Source organism: Phoenix dactylifera, unplaced genomic scaffold (assembly GCF_009389715.1).
Source record: "Phoenix dactylifera cultivar Barhee BC4 unplaced genomic scaffold, palm_55x_up_171113_PBpolish2nd_filt_p 002712F, whole genome shotgun sequence".
In the NCBI taxonomy this organism is placed as follows: domain Eukaryota; kingdom Viridiplantae; phylum Streptophyta; class Magnoliopsida; order Arecales; family Arecaceae; genus Phoenix; species Phoenix dactylifera.
The window spans coordinates 7,191-27,106 of record NW_024069852.1 but is presented as its reverse complement, the minus strand read 5'-3'; the positions used below and the strand labels follow the sequence as shown (position 1 = coordinate 27,106).

The 19,916-nt window shown below is 39.5% G+C and overlaps 1 pseudogene; it reads left to right on the top strand.

Annotated features, from left to right (window-relative positions):
* Positions 1-6,163: 6,163 nt before the first annotated feature.
* LOC103710298 lies at positions 6,164-12,651 on the top strand (annotated as a pseudogene).
* Positions 12,652-19,916: the final 7,265 nt, after the last annotated feature.

Genomic DNA, 19,916 nt, shown 5'->3' with positions numbered 1-19,916 from the left:
GAAAGTGTTTGAGAGAGTAGATTAACTAAGGATTAGCTCAGATATCACTAAGTGTAAAGATTACTTGTACCCGAAAGACAAGCATTTTATAAAATTTTGGATAAACATAGTAGATTAAATCTAGTAAATGAGTCCCGGAGAGTGGATGTAGGCTCACCAGGAGACCGAACCACTATAAATCGTCGTGTAACACTTTTCTTCCTTTCACTCTTTACTTTTCTATACTTAGTTGTGTATTTGTGATTATTACTTGCTATACTTGTTGCATCTAGTTTATTTCAGTAGATTTAAAAACTTGAGAAGATTTGATTTTATTTTTGCAAAATTTCATAAAACCCAATTTACCCCTCCTCTTGAGTTTTCCACTCTGGGCCAACACCTTAGTTTGTAGATTCTAGGAGCTTCACAAGATAAGGTTTGGCCTTTTCATTTTGATAGGCCAAAACTTGATAGTCAGGCTTCTTGCAAATTCTGACATTTCCAAGATGTAATAACGATGAGATCAATTCATCAGCTACGAAAATAGGAACGGCTAATTTCACCACAGTATATCTCAAAATGCACTGTGGCTTGTAATACCAGCTCTCCATAATTAAAACAACTCTTTCTATCCATTCTAGCACTACAATTGAAAATGTTGTGTATTGTTTCAGTAGTGGCCTTAGCACAATAGCCACTTTTACTGCAGTTGCTTCGTTGATCTCTTTCTATTGTAACATAACGAGAGATATTTAGTCATCCCATAGGGCATGCTAAAGAACTTTTTTGTACACCAAGGATTTTCTCGCTGCCTATGGATAGGTGTGCTAGAAAGCTTGTTTGACAAGTCAATGCCAAGATAGATAGATAGGTGGGCAGGCATGCTATCGGTGTTAAAATAGTCAGAAAAATGGTGATTAAAAGGAGGATGCAAGAGTAAAGTTGGTCCATGTGTCTTGATCTTAATGGACTTTCACCACCATTATAGCACTATTCAGGGAAGATGGATTTAGCGTAGCTACTCCTAAGGTAAAAATATACTAGGAATGTAATATAAGATAAAATTGAATATATTGATGAGTTGGATGTTGAAAGGTCTATCACATAGGACAAGTACACTTATTTATACTAAGAAACCAAATAACTATAACATAACTGATGGTCCCTGTAACTGCCCACATTGCCACTATCCTTAGCGGTTTCGAAGGTTCACTCCTATGATCCCACATGTAGCATAACCACGAAATAGATCACTATCCAATATTGTTTGACTAGTGACTTATACTAGTGCATCATAGTTGATCACAAGTAGGTCCTAATCTTTTGGCATTCCTATTCATGTCATGGCCAAATTCTAACTATTCAGCCTATGCCTCTATACTTAGTGTGATTTATTACAGCTATACCCTATTTAGTCTAGCAGGACTCCATGTGATGCTCGCTCATGGCCACTAATTAGATTGTTCAAATAGGGTACAAATAGGTAGTATTATATTTATACCACGTCTCAACAATCTAGAAAGTAGCAAATAAGCAAGCGCTACATGGGTAAGAGTTGCAAGATCCTTGCTGTAGTTGATTGGATTCAACTACGATAAATTCTACCAAGTATAATGAGATGGGCTAAAGGAGAAAAATTTGCCTATAATATGGATGCGTAGGCCAAATGATCAAGACAATCGTGAGGAGCCATAACATAAGGGAGGATGGATCAGGCCACTAGGCCACAGACCAAACGGGCCATGCTTGGCCTGGTCTGTTACTAAATGGGCCATGCCTGGCACGGCCCTAGGCCCGTGGGGTGGCGGGCCATGCCGGGCCAGCACGGGCCGTGCCCGGCACGAGACGGGCCAGCCGTGCCGTGGTAGAAGCGGTCGTGGAGGTCGAGGGGGAGGAGGACGGGGACGCAGCGGAAGTCGCGGCGGAGGCGGGCGGCGACGGCGTCATGGTGGGCGGGGTCGAGGCCATCGGGGAGGCCGCAGAGGGTGCCGACGTGGAGGACCTCGACGCCGGCGGGGAGGCCGAAGTGGACTGGAGGACGAGGGCGTCGGGATCGTAGGAAAAGGACCAGTCGGAGGGAGCGGCAGAGTCGAGGGTCGCGCAGATGGGGAGGTGGTGCGAAACAATGATCCGGCGCTGCGGCGGCCGCAGCGACGGCGAGGCCGGCGGGAGTCGGCGGCGCCGATGGTGGAGAGTATGCACGGATCCGCCATGACACGAGGGAGGCGGGACGGGTGGCGGGGCAATGACAGGAAGTCCGAGTCGGCGGCGACCAAGTTCAGAAGGTTCGCTGAGGACTAGAAGGCATTCCTCGTCTCCTAAACATCGTCCTTTTCTTCTTCTTCTCCTTCTTCTATTCCTTTTCCTTTTGTTTGGGGATTAGGTTTAGGGTGAGGGTTAGGGTTTGGCTATCGATGGGGTTGCAAAGGAGGAGGAGGAAGGAGAAAGCAGGGTTCATTTGGTGGGGTCTTCTTTAACTCGGTCTCCTTCTACTTGCTTCTTCTGGGGATTGGAGAAACGGAAGGCAAGGATAACCGGAGGAGAAGTCTCGGCTTTCCTCCTCCTTTTTGGTCCTCCGGACGGAACCGCGCTCGTCGTGGGCCGTGCCGTGCTTGGCCCACGAATCGTGCCAGCCTAGGCCCTTATGGGTCGTGCCGGGCTCGGTCCGCGGGCCAGAAATTCTTAACCCCAGCCTGGCCCCCTTTTATGAGTCGTGCCTAGCACGGCCCGTTACTGTAGCACCTGCTTCGTGCCGGGCCGTGCCGGGCCATGGGCGGCTCGGCCCAATGCCCCACCTCTAGTTCAAGACACTAAAGACTTTGCTTAGGGTGATCAAGGAAATGGTCAACACAAGCTATGGCAAAAATTGACTAAAGATAGTGAAGGATAAACCAAGGTTAATAAATATGAGTATCACTTTAGTAGTTGATAGATCTTGATGATCATTTACTGGTTAGAAGTAATTGGCATCGATTACTAGAACCACAAGGAGTGGAGGCTAGATGGGTGAAGCAATTGTCGGAGTGGACAATTATTGTATTTGAGAGTAGTTATTATGCATTAGTAAAATAGTGGAATTGTACTCTGGTAAAAGATTCTCCTTTGATAATCAATTCAATCACATTTACTTTATCCTATTTTTGTACCCTAGGAGTAGGTGTAACTTAAATTTTCTACTATAGCCCAGTGCTACAACTTTACTATAGCCCAACGCTACAACCATTTCTGTAGCACAGTGCTACAACCCTTAATGTAGCCGGCCGTACATCTCTACCATAGACTAAAACTATACCCTTATTTAAGTCCATCTTCTTCAAATGATAGTATGACGGTGGCGAAAGTCCATGAAGATCAAGGTATCTAGATCCACACTATTCTCTAACGTTCCTTCAATTAAAATCTTTTTGCCTAGTCCTATGCGATGACGCACCCATGTGTGTATCTATCTCTTGCCCAAACAAGCTTGGTGATATGGTTTTTGATAATGAACCGAGTTTCTTGAAATCTCTTGTTCTCTAAATCATCTAGATCAGGACGGAAAGTGCGACAACATGCTACCCCTCCACTCACATCTTAAGTACTTGTAAGATGGGTGCTATTAATTAGTTTTGTCATTTGTCCTTGCTAATGTGTGACATATAGGCTGCTATTGTCCATGTATTGTAGGTAGTTCGACCATCTCTCCTATCCATAGATAGTGGTAATTACTGGTCAACCACCATCCTTGAATTCCTAGTCCTCTAAGATCTTGTCCTGGACTAATAACTCTTGTCTCCTCGATTTACGGTCACTTAACTTGAACCCATCTATTCTTCCAACACGTCCTCCTCCTTTTTAACCTAGTCTTGAGGCCCTCGCATGAGTTCCACCCACTTCCGCCACGTCCTTCTTTTTTCTAAAACCCTACCGTCGATCCTATCCCTCTTTATCCATCTAATCTGGTTCTAAGCCTCATGCACTTTTACCATCTCCTTCTTTTCGTATATCTCCTTCTTCTTCTCTCTAAACATCGCTTTCGTCCCTATCGCTTCTCTCTATCTAATCTACTCGGGCCCCACACACTCTTACTATCTCCTCCTCTTCCAGCACCCCGTCCTCTTCATATAAACTAATTTTTACAAAGCTATTTCAGTTTTAAATCTTAGGAAATCATTATATGATGAAATCTCGTGAGTCTAAATAAACGAACATGACAACAGGATCATATTCAACTAATTAACTAAATTTAAGAAACTAGTTTGAAATATTTTTAAACTTAAAGGACACCCAGCGAAACTGATATTAGAATGAGGTGGGAGCGGTTAAGCAATTTTTCCAAAATTCTAAGGTAGCTACTTCTACTTGCGTGCCTGATAATTATATGTATTCTATCTATTCTAAAAATTATTTTTAGAAAAAAAAAATTATAATAATACATTAAATTTTTTAAATCAGTGAAAGAGCACAGGTGCTACCTTTGATGTTAATACATTGCCCGCAAAAAACAATTTCACCACGGAAGCTGAGCATTCGACAGGACAGCTGACCCTTCCTTTTCTTTTACTTTTCTCCGGCTGACGTGGGTGACAGACCCTGGCTCCCACGTCCATCAAAGCGGATTGCCTGTAAGTAAACTCCTTACAAGCTGTCCGGATCCCAAAACCACCAGCGCCAACGGATCCGGTCAGTTATCTCCAGCCTCACGGAAAGGTGAGCCGTCAACCCATCGCATGGCATGCAAACGGTCCCACCACCCCGTTGGTCGGAGGAGGGTCCCACTCCCATAGGTAGTTGCCTCTTTAACGCTCACCGCCGGTCGACCTACGTCTAACTCACCGCCCCCGCACTTACTTTCTCTCTTCGCACCTTGGTTCAACTCCAAACTGAACCACCACAACGTTTAGGTAGCATTTGATGGCTTAAATAGGACCATCGCGGTGATCTTAAATTGTCAATAATTTTTATTTCAAAATAATTTAATTTTTAATAATTAAATTTTCTTAAATATCTACAAGTAACCTATTTGTATTTTATAGAGATTCAAGATCATTCATGATATAATACCAAAATTACCCTCAATATATTCTCTAAAAATATATCTATTAATCATATAAAATATATTATAATAAAATATTAATATATTTATTTATATACTAATTATTAATATATTCTATAAAAATATATTTATTAGTCCTATAAATTATTAATCCTACAAAATATATTAATTATTATTATAGAAATAATATTTTTATTTATACTTATAATATTTATTTTAATACCAATAATTATTTTGATTAGAAAATTAAGGCAAATTAAAGTAAGATATTAAATACTTTTATTATATAAATATAAAGTACAATAATATATGTCTACTATAATTATCATTGAATGATAATATGGTAGTAATATCATTAATAATATATTATATCATAAATATAATTATATATAATATTATTATAATATATTAATAGTATATTGATATACTAATTTCTCTATAAGATTGAGATGTATTTTTGTTTTCAATTTTTAACTTAAGATCAATGTTTTAGGATGATTTTGAATTCTGGATCTTAAAGACAGATGTTCTATCACTGGGTTGGACTGTAATTTAAAATATGGAAGTGACTTGGAATCACTATCACATAAAATCACCCTGGCACAATCATCTCCTTCATCAAAATCATTCTCCGTCTTTCGAGTTTGTTACCAAAATGCCCTTGAGTGGCTTTCTTGGTACGTTGCCTCCCGCCTCGTGGTAGAATAAGGAGAGTTTTGCCTCAACAATTTCAGCGCTGATGGTGACGTTCAAATATCAGCGATAATTCGGATAAAGGGACAGCTTCCAGGTGCGTCATCAATCTAATACCACCTTCTGATCAACATCAGACGGCTCGAAAACTCCACCATCTCGATGGAACATCAGGTCCATCCATCGGTACAGTTTGGCTCACCGGGAACGCCACCAGATTCAAAAAAAAAAAAAAAAAACGTTCAAAATATCACCGCTCCAACGGTCTGTCGATTGAGTGGTCCAGATGAACATTTGGTGGCGCCCGCATGTGATGCCACAAACAGCAAGCTCCAATGTGGTCCTCATGGCCCCATGCAGACGGCCGCATAATTTTATTCTACAATCTATTTCTTTTCACTTTTTTAAAAATTCTCCCACCCTCCCTCCCGGTCTAATATATAATTATGATAATAATTAATTTATAGAAAGCGTCAGAATCTGGTAAATCTTTGGACAGGAGAGCCAACGCCCCCTTCTCTCTCTAATTAGCGGGAGTTGGAGCTGCCTCGGTGATTCTGCTCGCGTGCTTGCTTGGTTTGGTGGAGTCGGAGCGAGCTCTCGTTTTAGTTGGTGGAATTAGAGGAGGAAGAAGAGAGGATGGCGGAAGAGGAGTCGAAGAAGGTGGAGGTGCAGGGCTCGTCGGAGACCGCACCGCCTCCGACGGAGCCCACGAAGGACGTTTCTGAGGAGAAGGCGGTGATCCCGCCGCCTTCAGAGGAGAAGGCCGGACGATTCCAAAGCTCTGGCTGTCGTCGAGAGTACGACCTCTGCTCTCTGTCTGTCTGTTTGCTTGTGTTTTCGCGAGTTAAATTTTAGCTTTGGGATGAAGAGTTGGAAAGATTATGTGAATTTGGGTGAAATTTTAGGATTTAAAGAGTCTTTTTCTGCGGTTTAAGTAAACGTTGTTTAATTATTTGTCTAGTTTCTGGTAACAATTTGAAGAAGATGTTTATTAATCTGTCTTTTCTTTTCTCATGGAGATGATGTAGTTTACGGAATTACCTTTTCCTGGAATAATTTGCTTTTTCTTTTTCTGTAACTTTGGCCAAAAAAAAATTGCTTTCTTTTTCTTCAAAAGGTGTTCTTCTATATATTGGATAAAAACTTCTTATTTACAAACGTACGAATTGAATCACTTTTCCTTTTCCTTTTGGAATAAAATTTAAACATAAGTTTCCATTTCATCCAGAGGATAATTTTGGCATTTTTATCTCTTAATCTAACCGTTTAGATCTGCAATAGAATCATAAAATATTGATTTTTAATTCAGACTTATCTTATCCCCTTCTTGCCGACAACTGGTAGTTTCTGGTGCACTTTCATGCCTGACTCGAGTATCTCGTATTATTATTACTACTACTACTGTTATTCATTCTTGATGATATTTTTTGTTGAGATTTGGAGCTGGATTCCTCCTGCAAAGCTTGTTTGGGAATTCACTACTTTATATGTGTAAATTTATAGAGTCTGTTTAATTTGATGCAAACTTCACCTTTTAATTTAATAAAAAAGAAGTTTTTTTTCTGATAATTTCTATCATAGTCAAAGGGAAGTTCTCTCCTGCGGCTTTCACGGATTGCACTACCTTTACATGGAATAAAACAATCATATGGTCCGTACCTTTTCCTTTTTTATGATTATAAATGGGATATTTTGAGGGGTAGTGCAAATTATTATGATTATGTTTGCTTTATAGCTTTGTAGTTTCTTCAGAGCCTTCTGTTTTGGCGTGAACCGCACCTACCAAACCGTGTGCATGGTCTATAAGAATATTTTAGTTTGTTTCCTGGTTCACCTTTTCCCCAACCTAAAGAATGTGATACCGTCGTCAATCATTAAGTTGGAAGATGCTAAGTCATTCACCTCTAAGATTTGTCTGATTAAATGAATCTTTGAACTAGATTTTTAGTTGATCTTCTTTCTTAGTCATTTCCATGGGCATCTGCAGAGAATTCTTTGCGCAGGAGTCTACGTAGCATCTTATTACTGGAAGGTGGGAAAAAATTTCTTGTGCTTGTTATATACAGTGCAGTACAACTGAATTCTCTGTGTTTAGTAGAGTGGAATATCATGAAAAGTGATTAAGAGTCCAGGTTTAAAGTTGCAGTCTAGATTTTGAGGCCTATTATGTTTTTTTTCCCCTCTTTTCTTCTTTGAACCATTCATTCAAGAAAGAGTGTTAGGAGACTACAATATTAAAGGATGAAAGGTCAGTAAAATGACAAAGTGTCTACTCACTACGTTAATACAATGGGTCACTTTTATTACTACCTGTACTTTATATTTTTTTGATATAAAAATGTTGGAAGGCATTGGCTTTCGGTGATTGAGGAAATGACCACTATGTTTTGAGAATCTGAAAGAAAGGCAAGCTGTCTTGGGACTTGGGTTCAATAGTTGGCATCCCTTCCCATATAACATCTGGGGAGGTCCTAGGTTCAAACTTCAAATCCAGAAGTTGGGCTTTCCACCATATTGAGAGAGAGAGAGAGAGAGGTATGGGTTTTCTCTATTGAATAGTGCAAATCATTAGATTTATGCATTTAATTTACATGGTTTAGGTCTACACTTTTACATTCATTGTCCATGCATGTCTCTATGTGCTCTCATTCTTTGCACATATGATCTTTCTTGATATACTTGGAAGGTGTTGGATTACCTATATCCCAATGGTTAATTTCCCTCAAGATGCCTCTAACATACCTATACAAGTCTCCTGAATAGTATCACCTAATATGCCAGTGTTCCCTCTACTCATAACTCGCATCAAGTTGTGAGGATCATTTCTATATAACCTTTCATGGATTTTTCATTTTGCAGTGGTTGCGGATACTCCAACAGAGAAAAGCACAGGGGGTTCGACAGAGAGAGGTAACTGTTTGGAAAATGATAAATTGAATTGGTAGTTTACTGTTCTGTATTGTCTACCTGAAAAATGAAAGGATTTCTGATTCTGGCACTTCCAGTTGCTATACTTGCAAGGCTTGAAACGGAGAAGAGAATATCTTTAATAAAGGCATGGAGGAAAATGAAAAGGTTAAAGTTGAAAATAAGTAAGTTACTATATCTTATCATTCAAGTGGTTATAAATTATTCTCCATTTACTTATTCAGCATCAAAAAGATACATCTTGCATTCACCGCCGCCCCCCTCCCCCTTTTTCCAAAAAAAAGAAAAGAAAAGATGCATCTTGCAGTGGAAATCCAGATAACTGAAAAGCTATAACATATATGGGTTCTTCTTTTAAGGCTTTATATAATCGCTACAGCGTAGCTCCATTAACTTCTTACCTATTAAACCAATAGATGAATGGCTCTTGAATGCTTTTTCAAATAGCATTATGAAATATTGGGAAGTTACTATGTCAAATTGGCTGGGTCTTGATATAGACCAATTGGTCATATTAGGTTCGGAACTGCGCCATGCCGGTTTGGATGAACTTGAGAGTAAGAATCCCCTCCCAAAAGGCTAGCAGGTTTGGGGATAATCCTTGAGATGAACTGGAATACATTCATCCAATTTCAAAAAATTGCCCTGGTACCTTTTTGTCTCCCTCTCTAAATGCTTGTGAAAACCCTGTCTCTCCCCACCAACCCATCCCATTTCTTGCTATGCCTACCTTTCCTGTAAGCTAGCCATCTTTGTTTTGTCAGGGACATCATCTTCGCTGGCATCAAGGATGTGTGGTCAATGATCATTGAAAATGATATACTGCAGGTTCTTTTCAGGCAAAAAAGGTGGTATAGTGCAGGTTTTATTTTGTTGGTCGATACTGAAGTGTGTCTTAAGGGTGTTCCATGCTTCTGGCATGCCTTGCAACTAATGAAAATAAAAATTGTAAAGCCCTACAAATTTAAATGGATCAGATAGTTCAGCAATATAGAGGGTTCTAGTATTTGAGGTGAGTATCACAAAAAATATCTTGCTAAGTTGAATATGTTGAAACTAGAAATCAAGTTTATATGAGCAATGTTCAGGAAAATGTAAACCGAGATGGAAAACTTATTAAAATGGTACAGCCTTCTGCAAGAAATATGGATTTCTCACTAGGAGAGGGACTTGGATCAATCTTGAAATACCTAAAGAGGAGGGACAACCTAATGCCACCTAGATGAGTAGGGATGTGAAAAAGTTTGTGCTAGGTGGAGGAGGTCCTTATAAATTGGTGAAGAAGGATTTTTTAAAGCCAAGCCAGTTATGGGAACTTGTCTAGTTAATTGTGCTAAAGAATTTTTTTCTCAAAAAATTGTGATAGAAAAAGTTACCTTGTGGCATTTAACATGTCTCCAAGTATAGAAATTAATAAGTATCATACATTATAAGCCACTTATTGGGAACTTCTCTAGTTAGTTATGCTAAAGATTTTTTTCTCAAAAAATAGTAAAAGAGTTGCATAGTGGTGTTTAAAATGGCTCCAAGCACAGGGGTTTATAAGTATCATACAATAGGTTAGACATGTCAAGAAATGATTGAGAACCATGCTTAGAGCCTTTACATGTAGAATCATCTTAAGACATTTCTTCAGATTTTGGTTAAAATTCACAAAGCACATTAAATAGTGTCTCTTCTATCAGCTATCCTTATCTAAAGTGACAGATGCTTTTAAGCTGATATTTGCAGAACTGCATTTTTTTTAATTAGCAATCTATGTGCCCTGAAAATGAGATAAACATAAGTTGACTCACCAGTCACCACTATTAGTTCTTTGTTCTGCTGATTGTCCGACACTTAGGTTTTTTCAAGTTTAAATATCTGTCGTAAGATGCTCTAGGTTGATGAAAATTTTATCAACTTTGTGTAATAGCACTGTAGGGTTTTTCTAGAGTAGTGCATTATCTCTTTTCATCTTAGTGAATGATTGTGGAACATATATTGTTTCCTTTACCATTCGTATCTATCTATCTATCTATATATATATATATATATATATATATATATATATATATATCAGTTTTCAAGTTAAAATTAGGTTCCGACAATGTCAAACAGGGCTGTGAAGCAGATGTCATCTATTACTGCATGGGAGAACTCAAAGATGGCAGCTATGGAAGCTGAGCTGAAAGCGAAAGAGGTAATCAATTTCTTGTTCTGTTTATTCTACAAGAAAAGTTTTGAGCCTTGTAGTTCCAGTCTACCCAACTCCTTAAATACTCGTAGTCATCTGAGATTAACACAGTGGCCACAACAAGAGCAAAAAACAGGCTGTTATTAATTTAAAGTCAGCCAAATAAATAGACCTCAATAAGGCATTAATTTTAGAAGTGATGCCAAGTAGTTGAATCGATATTTGTTTCTTATTCTTGTTAAAGGAAGGCATTAGCTGGAACAAATCATCTCTTAAGACTAAAACTCCATTTTGAAGATGGAATAATGAGAAACCAGGAACCTGAAGAACTGGGAAAAAATTTAAGAATATCAGGTGTCCTTATGCTATACCGGTGCATATTGAGTATACGATATTGTATCAGTACTAAATCGGTATGCTGAACCAACTTTTGTACCGGCTGGTTTAACATTATACCAAGAATGGTAACAGTATAGAGTTTGGTACCAAGATTGCAAACCTCACTCCTAACATGTTTTTAGACAAAATAAGAAATAGAGTAATGTCGAGATTGCAACTCTGCCAAAACAAATTGACAGTCAGTGTAGTCAAAAATAATTCAACAGTTTGCTAGATCATCCTCAAATAAATGTTACATCGTTTTTAGTTGAAAAGTCTATTATATGCATTCAAACATTATGAATTTTATGCATCAAATATTCCAGAGGAACAAACTTGAATCTCTGCATGAAATATAAAGAACTACTAATTTTATCATACTTAATAGTAGGAATCATTTTTCTTAGAAACAAAAGTAGAAATCTTTATCATTCAGTTTTTAAGTCATTTCTAAATTTCAAGAAGCATGAGCCAAGCTGAACACAGGACTGGATTTCTCTTGGGTTGTTCTGGTTCTTGAGATCCCATCAATGGGCTCACATTTTAAGGGTGTCTTATATTATGTTGGAGTGAAATGGCTCGCTATGTCCTCAAATTCGAACTATGACTGAGTTATAATTGTACCTCATATCCATCTGTCCTTTGATTCATATTATAGCTCGTCCATTATCCATAAGACTTATTCTTGTTTGTGCTCCTAAACATGAATGTGATGCCTTTGGATCTAGATGCTTGATTACTAACGGTATAAATGGTATTCTCATCAAAAAATAGCATCTGATGAAGAAGCAAAATGAAAATGAACTTGCTCCCCGTTGTAGTATATAGTGTGTTTCTTTCCCATGGTAGGAAAGCATAATTGACCTAAGAACTTAAATAGGTCTCCAGCATCTGCATGGTAATGTAACTTGGATAACTTCTTTTGCCTACTGTTTTAGAGAGCCCGCAACCGATGCTTTTCTAATGTGAGCAGGAAGAATTAGAAAAAATGAAGGCGGAATATGCAGAAAAAATGAAAAACAAGGTGGCCATGATTCACAAGGCAGCAGAAGAGAAGAGAGCATATGTTGAGGCTAAGCGTGGCGAAGACATCCTGAAGGCAGAGGAAACGGCTGCGAAATACCGGTCCAAAGGGCTTGCTCCAAAGAAGATTTTTGGGTGCTTTGGGGCCTAGGATCCGGCTAGAAAGAGGGGATTTGATGGTACAATCCAGCTCTGATCTGTTTGTTTCTTTCTATGTTTTTGTCTGTGGGTTGTGTTGATTTAGCTAAAACTTTGATGGGAAATTCCAGCGTCTGGTGTGTGAAGGGTCATGTTCTTGTATATAGTTCTAATCTACAAGAACGAAAATTTGGTTCTGTACATTAGTATTCTTTTTAGTTTGTGGAAAAAGTGAAAAAATACATTCATGTGTGCATTTAACACCACATTAAATTATTTGCTAGTGTTGAAATCCTTATATGTTGATATGCATATATTTATACAAAAGATATTGAGATGTACGAAGGACTGATGAAGTAAAACTTGTTAGTTTACAGAAGAATGGTGCTAAGAAGCAGCAATGGAAGTAAGACTCCGGTAGTTAGGTAGCTTCTGGTGGATTCTTGACAGGCTACCAACCAATAAACTGGGATTTCACTACCGTAAACGGATGGATGTGTGTGAGGTCATGCAGTTGTTACAATGATATCATCTGCAGTATTCAGCATCAATGCGCATCAAACATCGGAGAGTTGTTGAGTTGCTATCGTTACAATTAGTTGGAGAACATCAATTTATTGCGCACTATACATCTTTAGTAGAACATTTGATTAGACAATTTAATAAGAATTAACTTTTTTTTTTTTAATAGATAGGATGAATTATACAAATTTTGTATAAATATATCCAACAAACTCGGAAAATAAAATATCTCGAAAGGAGGATGGTATGGTTGCGCAATCAGCCCACAACACATCGCCAGGTTCATTTGCCACAAAAGATGCAACTCAATCCGGAGCTCTGTTGGCCTCACTATGTAATCAATTACAAACCGCTAAATATCTTAAAGCAAGGGGAGTTTGTCCGCACCCCCGGTTTGCCTCCGAATCTAACCAATCACGGTAGCTGAGTCACCCTTCAGATGGATGAAATCAGCCCGTAAATAGAGTATTGCATAACTAATGCCTGCCCATGCAACTCTCAACTCGGCTCTAGGAGCGATAGTGTCATAAATCTGACTCCATCCTGCACCGCAGGAAGAAGACCCGTGGAGAAAATTGCACTTTAGCTTCAAATTAAGTATATTTTAGTTTTTCTTTTTAAAAGTAATTTTGACAACACATTTGGAAAGGCTATGTCAAATCTCGACCCTTGGTAAGGATCCGCAAGGCTTGCAAATTACGATCTCATTTTATCAGTGTTTTTCTTATCCACTCCCTTTCAGAAACAGCTCGCTGCTTAGGTACCAGTTTTAAGTCGGAAATTGGGGGTCAAAAACTCGTGGTGGTGGTTCGTCTACCTGCTTACATAAAACAACAAAAATGATGGCAATACTAACAGACATATACACTTAAGGCATGTAGAATATGAGGCTGTTGAAACTGAAGTTGTCCAAAAGATGATGTTAAATAGAACTTAATGATAATACTAACAGGCATGGAGGGTCTCACCCTAATCTCCCCAACAAAATTAAACTTAAATTTGAATTAATGGTAGGTTTCTTTTCCCCCGGTTTCCAGCAATCCATTTGGAGCTTCATGTTGTCGCAGCAAAGCTCTTGTTTAGGCATGAACGATGAAGAATTTGACATATGTTAAGTGAGGCTTCCATTGTTGTTACCTCAATGAGGCCCATACATGGGTTTTGGATGCATAAGTATACATGTATAAAACCATTCTTTGGTGGCTAAATTTAATGACAGCAGGTGAAATATAAGCATACCTCATCCTCAAGCTAGTTTTCCTTCAACAGCTTCTTCCTCATATATCATTTGTTTTAAAATTCAGAGACTTGTTTTATTTTAGAAAGCAAAACTTATAAAATGTTGTGATGAGTTATTGGATATTTAAAAGTAATGAAACTTGTGATGATACGTATTCACAAAGTGCACATTCACATGCAATTGGCCACGGATAAACATATACAATTAATTTGAAAAGTGAAAATGGTGAAAAGTTGCCGTAAGTTTTGAAATATTTTATACAGTTCAAAAATATTGACTGTTTATTCATGTAAAAGCACGAAGGAAGCAACAAAACTAGATAATATCAAAATATATTATTACGTCCACCAACAGATAGCATTATTAGTTTCTAAGCCTCGACTGTTCTTTGGTACGTCGTGAATAATTGATAAAAAAAAATCATGAATCATAAATTGACTCTTGATAAGTTGATTGCTTGAGAGTACTTAAAAAATAATCTGGCTAGTTGAAATATATATATATATATATATATATATATATATATATATATATATATATATATGTGTGTGTGAGGCCCAATAGTTCCACATCAGAAAGACTCGTTCCAGAGCCTGGGCATATAAGGCGGGTGACTCCAAATCTTGCAGACGCGTTTTGGGAGGAAAACAAAACCGGGGAGGGGTGAAGGACGCTTGCGTGAAGCCCCAGAACCGGACAATATCTGGCAGGGGAGCCCCGTGTTCCCCCTCATGTGGCCCCCACGTGGGCACTAGGTGCCTCACGTGCCTCGCAGAGGTGGGGGCGTGACATTTGGTATTAGAGCCGAGGACGGCTCTTGTCCGATAGTGGGAAGGGTGTGAGGCCCAATAGTCCCACATCGGAAAGACTCGTTCCAGAGCCTGGGCATATAAGGCGGGTGACTCCAAATCCTGCAGACGCGTTTTGGGAGGAAAACAAACCGGGGAGGGGTGAAGGACGCTTGCGTGAAGCCCCAGAACCGGACAATATCTGGCAGGGGAGCCCCGTGTTCCCCCCTCATGTGGCCCCCACGTGGGCACTAGGTGCCTCACGTGCCTCGCAGAGGCGGGGGCGTGACATTTGGTGTGAGGCCCAATAGTCCCACATCGGAAAGACTCGTTCCAGAGCCTGAGCATATGAGGCGGGTGTCTCCAAATCCTGCAGACGCGTTTTGGGTGGAAAACAAAACCGGGGATGGGTGAAGGACGTTGGCGTGAAGCCCCATGTTCTCCCCTCATATGGCCCCCACGTGGGCACTAGGTGCCTCACGTGCCTCGCAGAGGCGGGGGCGTGACATTTTGGTATTAGAGCCGAGGATGGCTCTTGTCCAATGGTGGGAAGGGTGTGAGGCCCAATAGTCCCACATCGGAAAGATTCGTTCCAGAGTGTGGGCATATGAGGCGGGTGTCTCCAAATCCTGCAAACGCGTTTTGGGTGGAAAACAAAACCGGGGAGGAGTGAAGGACGTTTGCGTGAAGCCCCAGAACCGGACAATATCTGGCAGGGGAGCCCCATGTTCTCCCCTCATATGGCCCCCACGTGGGCACTAGGTGCCTCACGTGCCTCGCAGAGGCGGGGGCGTGACAATATATATATATATATATATATATATATATATATATATATATATATATATATATATATATATATATATATATATATATATATATATATTAATGGAGTATTTTTCTGTGATATGAAGGAAATGGGAGGAGACGTTGGGAGAAAGGGCAACGGAAAACTATCATGGGTTAAATCTTACGGTAGAAGTGGTCATTGATTGGGCTGGCCTTCCCTGATAGGCCTCTTACGGTACCTTGAGTGGGCCTCTTAGACGAAAAGCACTTATCCAGGGTAGGCTCTTTGTTGGTGACGCAATTTAATAAGCCTCGAGAATGGTTTTCTTAGGGCCAACGTCATTTTGGGTGTAAGTAGAGTAAGACAATCTTACATAATACATGGTATTGGCATTAAGGAATGTACACGGAATCAAGTTATACTCTCAAGGAACTGGTGAAAATAATTTCTCTCACTGTTTTACATAAATTTATATTTAGATTTCTATTATTTGTATATTTATGATAAATATGATATGTGATACTTAGATAGCATTAGGTTGGCCCTGAATGAACTTGAATGCTCTTCACCAACTTTCTCAATAACGGAGGATGTGATCTTTCAGTTCTTATTGAATGCACTTGAATATTATTTTTTTTTGTGAACTCATTTTCTTTCTTTTCAAAAGACTTTTTTTTTTTTTTTTGTTTTGATCCTCAATCACTTCTCTTATCTTCCTTTTGGTGTTTCTATGCATTTATACAACCGTAGAGTGGTTGGAAATATTCCAGTCATTAGAGAGGCTGAAAGAGCCATTGTGAAACAACAATGGTCTTTCTAATTTACAGAAAATTAGTCATTACTATTGTCAAGCGCAAACGGGTCGACTCGATTTCTTTAAGAGTCGACTATTGATCTTTAGGGGTCGACTCGCGATCTTCGAAGAACGACTCGAAATAATTGTTGTTTTTACTATGCTCTTTTACCTGTGGTCATTGTACGATCGACTCTTTTGGTTTAGGGGTTGACTCGTCCTTTAATAGCAGTTGACTCATTATCTTTAAGGATCAACTCGTCAATAAGCTATTTTTTACTACTTTTTGTTTTTTGCGTATGGCCATTTAGGGGCCAACTCGTTTGCTTCTGGGTTGACTCTTATTCAGCTGGAATCAGCTCGTGATCATCATGGGTCGACTCATTAACATGTCATTTTTTACTGATTTCTATCTTGTGTTTGTGACCATTCGGGGTTGATTCGTTTGCTTTTGAAGTCGACTCTTGTTCAACTAGAGTCGAATCGTGAACTTCATGGGTTGACTTGTCAATAAGCTTGATAGAGGGAAAAATGGATCGTCCAGCCCACAACTAAAAGGCCGCCTAGTTTCGGCCCAGTAAACACCAATGACAGACGATTGAATCTTCACTTCGGCCCAGGGCCAGCTCGTTCTTGGAACTCCGTCGAAAGCTCTACCAACTCCAGACATTTGCCGACTCCCCCGACCAAGCACGGGATACCTCCAGACAATCGTCGGCCCGTTCCGACCAAGCTCGGGGCGCTGACCCTAGCAATACGCTTCGACTCTCGTGCTCGGGGCACTCCATCGAGCATATTTCGGAATCCGGGAACCCGAGCTACTCCTAGCACCCGCCGAGCCGACTTCATCAAATGCATGATGCGACTACTTAACGAGCTCGGCCTTGCCAATGACCATACCCATGTGCGGGCCTATGCCCACCTACGTGGCCGTACTTGACCACACTATCGTCTCATGTCTCCATAACCGGCCAACAGCAGTCAGACGACACCTTGACTACTCCGGCCATACCCTGTCGTGACTGTCAACATCCTACCATTCTCAAGAACGGGTTGTACTGCACGTCACCAGCCAACCTGAGCTGTGCACCATCCGGCTCAGAGCCACGGCCCCTCATGATGAGGACTGACAGTACCTCCGCCACCTAGGCCACTCCACCGAGGCTATAAATAGCTCGGTCAGGTAATTTCTAGGGGACCTTTTTGGCTAGACCAAATTTATCCACTCTAACTTGATCGTCGGAGGGCCCTTACCGGAAAACACCGTTGAGGCTTTGTGCAGGACTGCGGCCGTCGCGCAGGAGGTGGATTCCATCTTCCCCTTTCAACCATCGGTGACTCCCTCGGCTCCACCGGCGTGGTCACCCTCGGGCCAAATTTGAACCACAACAAAGCTGAATTTTATTGCTCTTTGTCTTTCTTCTGAGTCTATTTTGGGGTCAACTTATTTGATAGATGTCAACTCGTAAAGGCGTATTAGTCTATATCAGTGTGCCAGGGTCGACTTGTTATATTCTAGGGTCAACTCTTGAGATAGCTTAAGTTGAAATTTGTTGTAATTGCATGTGAACATCCAAGGGTCGTTTCAAGGTGTTCTTGGAGTCGATTCTTTTTGTATAGAGCTTTAGATAGTTAAGTTTCATTTCTCCATATTGAGAGTTATAGAAAGATTTTTTCTTGACTTCCTACAAGCATTTTAGTACTCTCTAAACAACTGATTAGTAAACTTTCTACTCAATTATTTTGTATCATCAAAATCAAACATTTTGGGTTAACAAAATTTATGATAAAAATTATTTTTGTTGGTAATTATTTTTGCAGGTGGCTACTATGGTTACTTGTATAGCATACCATATATGGCTATCCAGGAATGCATGGACGTTTGGTGAGAGTTGCCCCCACCAAGGTTCGTTGCTGAGAGGGCCCAGAGCCAGGCAGCTGAGATGACTCAATCACATCTGTTGAATGGTACCTTGATAGCTCAGGACATCTAGGGCTCCTATCTTGCTCCTAGAGCGTCTCGCCTGGTATTCTTTACCTGGGAGCCCCCACCCCCAAGCTTTCTCAAGATTAATTTTGACAGATGTGTACTAGATGGCGATAGCAGAGGAGGAGCGGGCGTCGTCATTAGGGGTACAGACTTCAGGGTGGTTGCGGCTGGTGGTTGCCAGATTTTCGATACCTCTATCCCAGAGGCGGAGTTGAGGGTTGCTTGGACCGACTTAAAGTATGCCTAGTGCATGTTGTAGACCAATACCTTAGTATTGGAGGGTGACTCGGCTACTGTCATTGGATGGATCTAGCAGAGTGTGGGAGGAGTGGGTGATTACAATCCTCTCCTTAGGGATATTCGGGGGATGGTGAGGGGTGGGATGGCCCTGTAGGCCAAACATGTATATCGAGAGGCCAACGGGGCAGCAGATTGGATAGCTTTCTATGTGGCTAACCACTTTGGGGAGATCCCATGGCTGGGGGAAAGGGAACTACCCGGTGCATTTCGGAATTTGTTATCTTTTGACTTTTTTTGGATGTATTCATACCCGCTATGTGTGATACATCCGTTTTAGCAAAAAAAAAAATATCTATTAACTTTTAGCAAAGATAATATTTCATAGTTAAATATATCTTTATTGGCAATATATAATTTTGTTGCATAATACTAATTATTTGGAATTTGTCATTTATACATCATTGTATAACTCCCAGGAGAGAATAGTTTTGGTTGCAAATTAATTATATGATTTAGCAATGATAGTGTTTCCTCATTAAATATATATTTATTAGAAACATATATAGTTTTGTTGCAAAATATTAACTTTTTAATGATGTAATGGATCTTGTCACATATACATGTTTTATACCTAATAATTTTTTATGTCAATTTTTTATGGTTTAACTTTGTCATAAATTATGCAAAATAATTTTGATTTTCTACAACAATAATATTTCATTGCTAAATATGTGATTGATTCTTTTTCAAATATATGTACTTCAAGATATTTTTTTACTAGTTAATATTACATATATCCAATATCTTTTAGATGTAACAGTTATACATTGATATTATATGCTTTTGATGTATTTAAAATATTTTAATAATTTAAATATGCCATTTACAACTTCATTCAACTACAATCTATTTGAAAATAGTTTTATATATATATTAGTGATCATTGATTAATTAAAGCTATCTTACATATACTTTATTAATATCGGATGGTGCATAATATCTTTTACATACTCTCATGAAAAAATAATAATAATTAGAGGGGAAATAAATTTAATGAAATTGATTTTTTTTAATATGGATTTACTTGAAATTTTTTTGATGGGTTAAATATGTTATAAAGTTTTAGAAAACTCGGCTAGTTGGTAGGTGATGACAAATTTTAGTAATGCTGGGTGCACCATTGGTGTTGGATCAACTGGA